An 8,217-nucleotide genomic window follows, 5' to 3' on the forward strand; every position below is an offset into this window, starting at 1 on the left:
GAAAAAGCATTTGCCACAAGTGCTGTGCTTTTGCTTAAAGAAGAACCATCATGCCCAGGATGTGCTGTAATGTAAGACATGTAAGATAATCTTGTTTTGCCACAGCTGGAATTCCATGTCCAGTTTTAGACACTTCAAGAAGTATGTGCAGTAACTAAAGTCTGGATTAAAGCAATGAAAGCAACCACAGATCTAGAAAGCCTGACATCTGAAAAGACTGGAGAGAAGGAGTTTGATAGTTTAAGCAAGAGAAGTCTGAGAGAGGCAGCCTCCTTAATATGCTACAGATTGCTGCAGAGAATACATTTTTTTCTGCATCTCACATACAGAAAATATGTGAGGTTCAAAGATTTAGTCTGGATGTTGGAGATGCAAGTCAGATGGTACAGAGAATTTGTCAACAATGAAGTCAGTTATCCTAAGTGAAGTGGGGTGTGATGATAATCATCCTTATCTACATACAGGCAAAGATGAACACAATACTGTGTGCTGATGAAGTAACATGTCACCTTGCATTACAGGAAGGAAGATTCAAATGATTACAAGAAAAATCTAAACACTGAGCATATTGAGCCATCATCACTAGAAGGTCTAAGAGAGGTTAGGCCTGGACAAATTTAATCTTACATTTGGGCAGGAAAATGGGATAGATTGCTCTGAAAGCAGTAATTCCTAGAATGCTTATGTGAATGTATTTGTGGGCTTGTAGTTCTACTGGAAATTAGATTACCTCTGTTAACTATGATCCTAAGTTGAGAGCAAAAAGATGGCAGAGATGGTAAAAAAGCCAAAATTTGGTTCCACAGTTAGACCTAGATTCAAGAAAATATTTTGTTTTCATAGTCCTATTTTGGCTCCTAAATTTTAATTAATTGTAATATTTTTATATGCGTAACAGAACTTAATGAACATTGCTATTGATGCTATCTGAGCCCAAAATCTTAAATGCCATGTTCAGATTACAGGGATGGAATTTTGAAAACAAAAACAAACAAAAACAACAAAACCAACCAAACAAAAAAAACCAACCAAACTTTTCTTCCTGGGCCAGGAAGAAACTGTACTGGATAAAAAGACACAAAGAACAGATCATAAAAACTGTATGGACTGTAGACATCTCTGACAGTTTTCTGAGGACTCTCATTTCCTTTCATTGTCAGTTATATTTGTGATAATTCTTACTGTATTGAAATTGAGATAAATGTGGTTAATGAATGTCCAACGTGTTTATGTATACTAAATTAATAAGAGTAGCTGAATTGATATGGTGCACAGGTGTATTTAACAGCTAATTCATTTATTTGTCTGACTGAACTAAAAATTCTATTAAAGCAGGATATGAAATACATAGCAATAGTTTTCAAACTTAGGATACCAGCACAGTAGATTTTACTGAAATATTTGGGGTCTTCATTTAGTACAGAACTGAACCTTACTGTTCTTAATAGTGAGACATCTCCCAGACTGATACTCCTCATAGCAGTGCGTGAACTTTGGTATTTAAATGGTTACTAAATCTAACCTTTGGTCTGTCAGTTCTGTCTTTGTGAACTATAGATAGCAAACGAAAACATTTAAAGCTCAAATCAAATCAATTAAGCAAAAGAAGGCTCTGAAGGTCAAGAAGTGGCCCAAATTTACTACAGGGTATTAAATTCTTTGTTCTGTCTTGTCAGAGCAAGATAATACACTGGGCAATTTTTGGTGCCTTTCTGGAACCAGAATCTAATCCTGGAGCACAAAAAGCTTAAACCAGCTACAAATAATATTCCCGTAATTAAGGAAGCAATATTTACACAGAAAGCATAAATAAGAAGCATGTTTTTTAAATGCAATGCATGTAAAAGCTCACAACAATTTTGAAAGAAAATTTAAAATTCAGAAATGCTTTTTGGTTTAATGAAATTCTACTTACATTCTACTACCAAATCCGTCCAGGAGGGGGAGGTAAATAGCCACATTTTGAAGTTACTATAAAGACGAGAACTCGTGGAAAACGCTCGTTCTCCCTGTGTATACAACTTCAGCTCATGTGAGCTTTATTTGTTGCAAATTCCTTTATCTCCACTAGCCGTTTTTTTAACTTCATGATCCAAACCTTATAAACTTTAGATGTGCATAATAAACCGAGGTGTTACATAAATTATGTTAGAAAGACAGTACAGAGTTTCACAACGCAAAGCAAATGCTGATTAGGAATAAAATGCCTCAGTTGTTATGAGTGAAGAATTCTGATTTGTGAGTAAGAATCACATGTAAACATACATAATGAAATCTTAACCTCACTAGAGCTGATGGGAGCTTGGCTATTAACTTTGTTGGGGCCACAGTATGTAAACATAGAAGGATGGATCACGGTGGAATCACAAATAAGTTAAATATATAGAACTAAGAAATATATGAGAACTAAAATATTGGAGTAAAATATATCAATAACCCTGCTTGGTTTTGCATACAATAGTTGTTGGTGTATTTGCAACTTCTCTTTCATAAAAAAAAAAAAGAGGAAGATTAAGAACAAACAAGGACAGTATCATGTCATGTCATGTCATGTCATGTTATGTCATGTACTACCAGTGAACGCCCTCAGTTCTGTATTCTGGTTTTGAGCAGAATTTCCTACTGAGGCTCTGCCACTACTGAACCTTTATCTTAATAGCTCAATGAGAGCATTTTGCTATTGTAACTTACCGACAAAACACAAAATTTTCTCCAATGTTCTAATTCTATTCTATATTCAATATAAACCTCAATCTGGGCCATCCAATAAGGAACATGTGTACATTTATGCATGAAGTAGTTCAGCTGATTTCAGTTTCACAATTACGTGTTTTGCTAGATTGCGGTCTAAACTGACGTAAATTAGCTATAATGTTCATAGTTATAAGGTCTCCACATGCAGCCCATTTATCATTTTGGAAATAAAACCAAACAAAACTGATTTAATCATAAGAACAAAAGAGTACACTAAACATGCCTAAATATTGGTCTAAGACTGCATGTCTGGTAAGACCCAGAAGAAGTATATGACTTACACCTTGGTTAAGAGTGTTTCTTCTCTTTTAGCCACACTCCACTGGTGTGCTGGCTATAGCAGTGCACAGGTGTCTTCCATAAAGCTAGAGAAACCCAAAAGCTTTTCTGCAAAGTAGTAACCTCTAGCAGGTTTTAGGAGCCTCATGACAAGTAAGGATCAGTGAATTTTCACATTTGCTCCTGCCAAACCTTCATTCAGATAAAAAGTGCATGTTAAAATGAACTCTTCTCTATTATAGGATATTTTTCTGTGCTGAGGGATACCTCCAGAAACTGCCTGAGCTTGCTTCAGCACTGCTTTGAGCAGCAAAAAGTGTTCTTAATCTCAGCTTTCAATCAGTCTTACATCATCTACAAATTAACCACATGACATGGTTATTTCCTGCTAAATATTAAATAAATATCAGCAACAGACTCACATATGTAAAAATTCCTATTGCAGGCAGTTCAGAACAACATGAAAATTTGCTTCCATTACGCACTGCAAGCTGATCTTGGTAATCCAGGGAGAAGATCACAGGAACCACGTCCGAGAGTGTCAGCACATCAGTTAATTCTCCTGTGCCTGTTATCTGCCAGCCTAGTAAGTAAAATCAGTGTGGAAATAAAAGGGCCTGTGCTTACTGTACTGCTTTCCAGACAGAGTTGAGGAGTAACTTTCTCAAGAAGTCCCCCAGGGCTGCATGCAAGCTGTTAGGGAACAAATTTTTAGGTTTTGTCCAATGACTTCGTCAGTTAACAAACAGTCATTAACTCAGTCTCTTACTGTGTGAAAACTCACATGCAACCTGTCATGTATCATTTATTACTTCACCAACCATTGCCATATGGATACTCCCTTCCTAAGTTATGTATCTCAAATTTGACCAGTATGCTCTAGTCTGAAGGGGAAGAAAGCTGGTTGACAGCCACCTGAACATGAGCCAGCAGTGTGCCCAGGTGGCCAAGAAGGCCAACAGAATCCTGGCTTGTATCAGAAATAGTGTGGCCAACAGGAATAGGGAAGTGATCCCTCCCCTGTACTTAGCACTGGTGAGGCCACACCTGGAATACTGTGTTCAGTTTTGGGCCCCTCACTACAAGAAGATCATTGAGATGCTGGAGCACGTCCAGAGAAGGGCAACGAAGCTGAAGGGTCTGGAGAACAAATCTTTTGAGGAGCAGCTGAGGGAACTGAGGTTGTTTAGTCTGGAGGAAAGGAGACTGAGGGGAGACCTTATCATTCTCTACAACTACCTGAAAGGAGGTTGTAGTGAGGTGGATTTTGGTCTCCTATCCCAAGTAACCTGTGATAGGATAAGAGGAAATAGCCTCAAGTTGCACCAGGGCAGGTTTAGATTGGATATTAGGAAAAAATTATTTACTGAAAGAGTAGTCAAGCACTGGAATAGGCTGCCCAGGGAAGTGGTGGAGCCACCATCCCTGAAGATGTTAAAAAAATTAGATGTGGCACTTCAGGACATGGTTTAGTGGGCATGGTGGTGTCGGGTTGATGGTTGGACTTGATGATCTTAGAGGTCTTTTCCAACCTTAATGATTCCATGATTCTATGAAAACAAAAAGCATCAGTTTATCAAAGAGCTGTATCAGAAATAAATGGGAGGTAGCCATATAAAGGCCCAGTAATTCTTGTCCCTTTCCAAGTATGAAGTGTTTTCCTGAAGTTCTTCCTTAGTTCAACCCTGGATAAACCACTAGCGACAGAGGTCAACTGTGCAGAGGCAGAACGGGGAGTAGGGAAGTGCTACTTGTCTTCTGTCAGCTGCCAATGGCACCTTGCAAAATCAGAAATGATCAGCATCTTGGCTTGTATAGCTGCTCATGATGACACCAACCACAATAGTGTGGTTAGTTTTTTTCCAAGCAATGGCAATGACAACTGGTATTATTTCAAAATTTCCAGTTGAAATATTTCCAGTCATAGCGTTTGGTTGCCTGCAGCAATGAATTCAACTTGTTGATTATGCACTATACCCAGCAGAAGCTCCCTCCCTAAGTTTCTCCTCAGGAAGTGCTATGGCCTCCCAGCTTCAAATTTTGCAGTCAGGTTGCCCCATTGTTGCATCCCAGAATACAAGATGATGTAAAATATACTATGCTGGGAAAATCAATGACAAAACAGTTCTGTGCAAAGATGTTTGCCAGTGTGTTCAGCTCTAACGTGGGAAGTGTTTCATACTTTCTGCATCACTAATTTCAGCAGGTTATCTGAAAGAGGAAAGACATGAAAAAAAGATAAAAGACATGCTCAACACAGAAAGAATCCTCAATATCAGCAAAACCGGTTTTCTTATTTCCACACTTCAAAGTCCAAAACGTAGCGTCTTATTACTCTGAGATGTGCAAGGAAGCCAAACAACAGTGCAAAATAGACACTCGTTGAAGACCCTGGAAGCGGGAGGAGTGTAGAGATCCTGACCAGGAGACCACTCGACATCCAAGAGTCAGCGACCCACAGTGAAGACACCCTCAGCAGGCCACGTCTGTGGTGAGCTGCCTTCAGGCCTGCCTGGTGGAACACAAATCTGGTGGCTGCAGGATAAACTCCACCAGTTCTGTGTAACGGAGGAGCCTGCGGGCAGCTCCCGCCTGGGGCAGGCGACCGCCCCACCTGCGTCGCCTTGCCTGGCCTGCAATGAGTTCTCATGTGAACACCCGTTATGAATAGCTGTTTTCTTGTCAGAAAATTTAAATGGCTCGAACGACCAAGGAGGAGCTTCCCTCCACAGGTGGGGACTGTGTAGGGTGGCGTGCGAGAAGTCTATCCAGGGTCAGTCCAATGCTGCAGGAACGTGGGGTTCACAGCACCTGAGGGGACGTAAGATTTACTCACTATTTGTATTACTCGTCACTATTCTCTCTTTTTAAAACAGTAATTTTATTAAGCCTTTTGTTGTCCTTTCTTACTGAGATTCGGAGAATAACCCTGTACCGTCCCTCTGAAGGCATTGCCCCTGGTCCCTGATGTGGAACAGGGAGCTGCAGTACGACTGCCTGACTGACTGCTCTGTGCTTCAAACTCCTTGTCGCTTTGCCATGGGTTGGAGAGTAGGGGGGTGCTGGTGCTTTAATTTTATTACAAAAAATGTAATAAATACGAGAAAACAATATAAATATCTTAATGTAATATTTTGGTATGTAAATTACAATACAAATTAGGAAAAGGGAGGGATGCTCGATTTTACTGTGAGGTTGCTTGGAGAAGTTACGGCGTTGTGAAAGATGCCTCACACCCAGAAGCAAGAGAAAGAAATAAAGGGAAAGAAGCTTAGAGAGACTGACAGCTGTGGCCGAGAGCAGAAGAAAAGGTAGGAATGTGGGCATGAAACTGCTAGTGCTCTGGAGTCAGAACAGCAACTTGAAGACCTGCTCCTAAAAAAAATTGGGGTGATCCTTCGGTGAAGCCTCTCAGATGTCATATATTTACTGCTGAAGCATCCTTGGAAGCAGGTCTCTTAACTAAGATAAACTAATTTAAAGTAATGAAAAGCAAGAGAAGGCCAAATATGGGAAATTTGTGTTATCTCTGTAGGTGTGGAACTGTTCCTTTTCTTCTTTTGGTACTTTATTCTTAAAACATTAAAATATATGTAGCTATAGACAACACTGAAAATTAAAGCATGTCTCATTATTTATGTCTCAAGAGTTTCACAAGAACTGCTTAGGTTTAAACTTGCCCACTTTTGGAGCAAAAGTTTCATCCTGATCTTTTCATGTATTTCCTCATAGCATCTTGTGAAGCCCCTAATAGTTATTTGCCTCAAACAGTCACTGTGAAAAGACACTAAGCAAAGATAGATGTTGCCAACAAAGGAGTGTGAACTGATAAGCTCTGCAAGCAGAAGACCTTGAAAAGCAGATAAAGTTGGGCGTGGGAGGGGATAGGGGGTCCCAAGGAGTTGGAACAGCTTTCTCCCCCTATTCAATGACCGCAAAATGAACTTTTGCTTCATTATCAGCCAAATGCGTGTAACGGATGACACCCATGAACATGCAGAAGAGGATTATAGAGTACATGCATCACATGTAGGGGCATGTCTGTGTTTTACGATTGCACATAAGGGTGAGCCCTTCCTGCGTCATTGATTGACAAGCCAACACAGATTTGGAAGCATAAAAGACACCTCCAATGGGCCAAGTGTGCACCTGCCACACCTGAGGTCCTCACAGAAACATCGCAGGAACCAAGGGTGGTGACTATTCCCCGTTTTTTTCTCTTTTGTTTGTTTTACTTTCTTCTTTTCTCTGTTCCCTTTCTTTCTATCTTCTTAAATCCTTGGTCTGGGTATGGATATTTGACATCATATGCCTTATCACAGAATCACAGAATTGCTCAGTTGGAAAAGACCTCTGAGATCATCATGTCCAACCGCATTATAATCACATATTTAGCTAAAATCACGGTAGTTGATGTATCTTTTGCTGTATTTTTGATATATCTAATCTTGTAGATTGTAGCTGCCAGTAATCAGTAAAAGACGTTTTTCAAGCTTGCCATGTCTTGATTTCTGACCTAGCACAACTTGGTCTCTCCGCAGTAGGGGTACGAGACACTTTTATTTTATTTTGAGCCCGTGAAGCAGGCCACTTTCTCGCAGTCCAACCCAGAAATATTGCTCAACTTGGTCTGTCCGCAGTGGGGTGAGACACACCTGCACCTCCTGCCTATGACACAGACTCAGTCATGCCTCAACACTACGAAGCTTCCCTACTTCCTCCACAAATTCCTGCAGGATTTCAAAGGCACTGTGGGAGCTTTCAAAATGCAAAACCCCTCTTAGGTGCTAAAGGCTGAAAAACAAGGTGCTAGCTATTGGCTTCAGGTGAAGGGAGTAGTGAAGAATAAATAAGGGCAGGACGAAGGAATGATAAGGAGTGGTGGACCAAAGGGCCTTGAATTAAGGGAGTATTTCACTGTTTGTCTCTGGTAGTACCCAATCTCTTGCTGCCTTAGTTTGCTTTTGGCTGCGCTGTTCTCGGGAGGAGTGTGTGTTCATCATTTCTTTATGTGCACCACGTTTGTATACAAAACTGAAGCGATTTCCAAGGACACTCTTCTCCCCTCTGGTGAAACAACATTTTTATACTCTTACAGCCCTCTTTTGAGGCCGTTTTGTCCAAGCCTTGTACACCACAGTCAACGCCTCCCAGTGCCCGCCAGTTCCCGCCGCTTGTTCCGCC

The sequence above is a fragment of the Mesitornis unicolor genome, unplaced genomic scaffold (genome assembly GCF_000695765.1).
Source record: "Mesitornis unicolor isolate BGI_N332 unplaced genomic scaffold, ASM69576v1 scaffold2679, whole genome shotgun sequence".
Lineage (NCBI taxonomy): Eukaryota > Metazoa > Chordata > Aves > Mesitornithiformes > Mesitornithidae > Mesitornis > Mesitornis unicolor.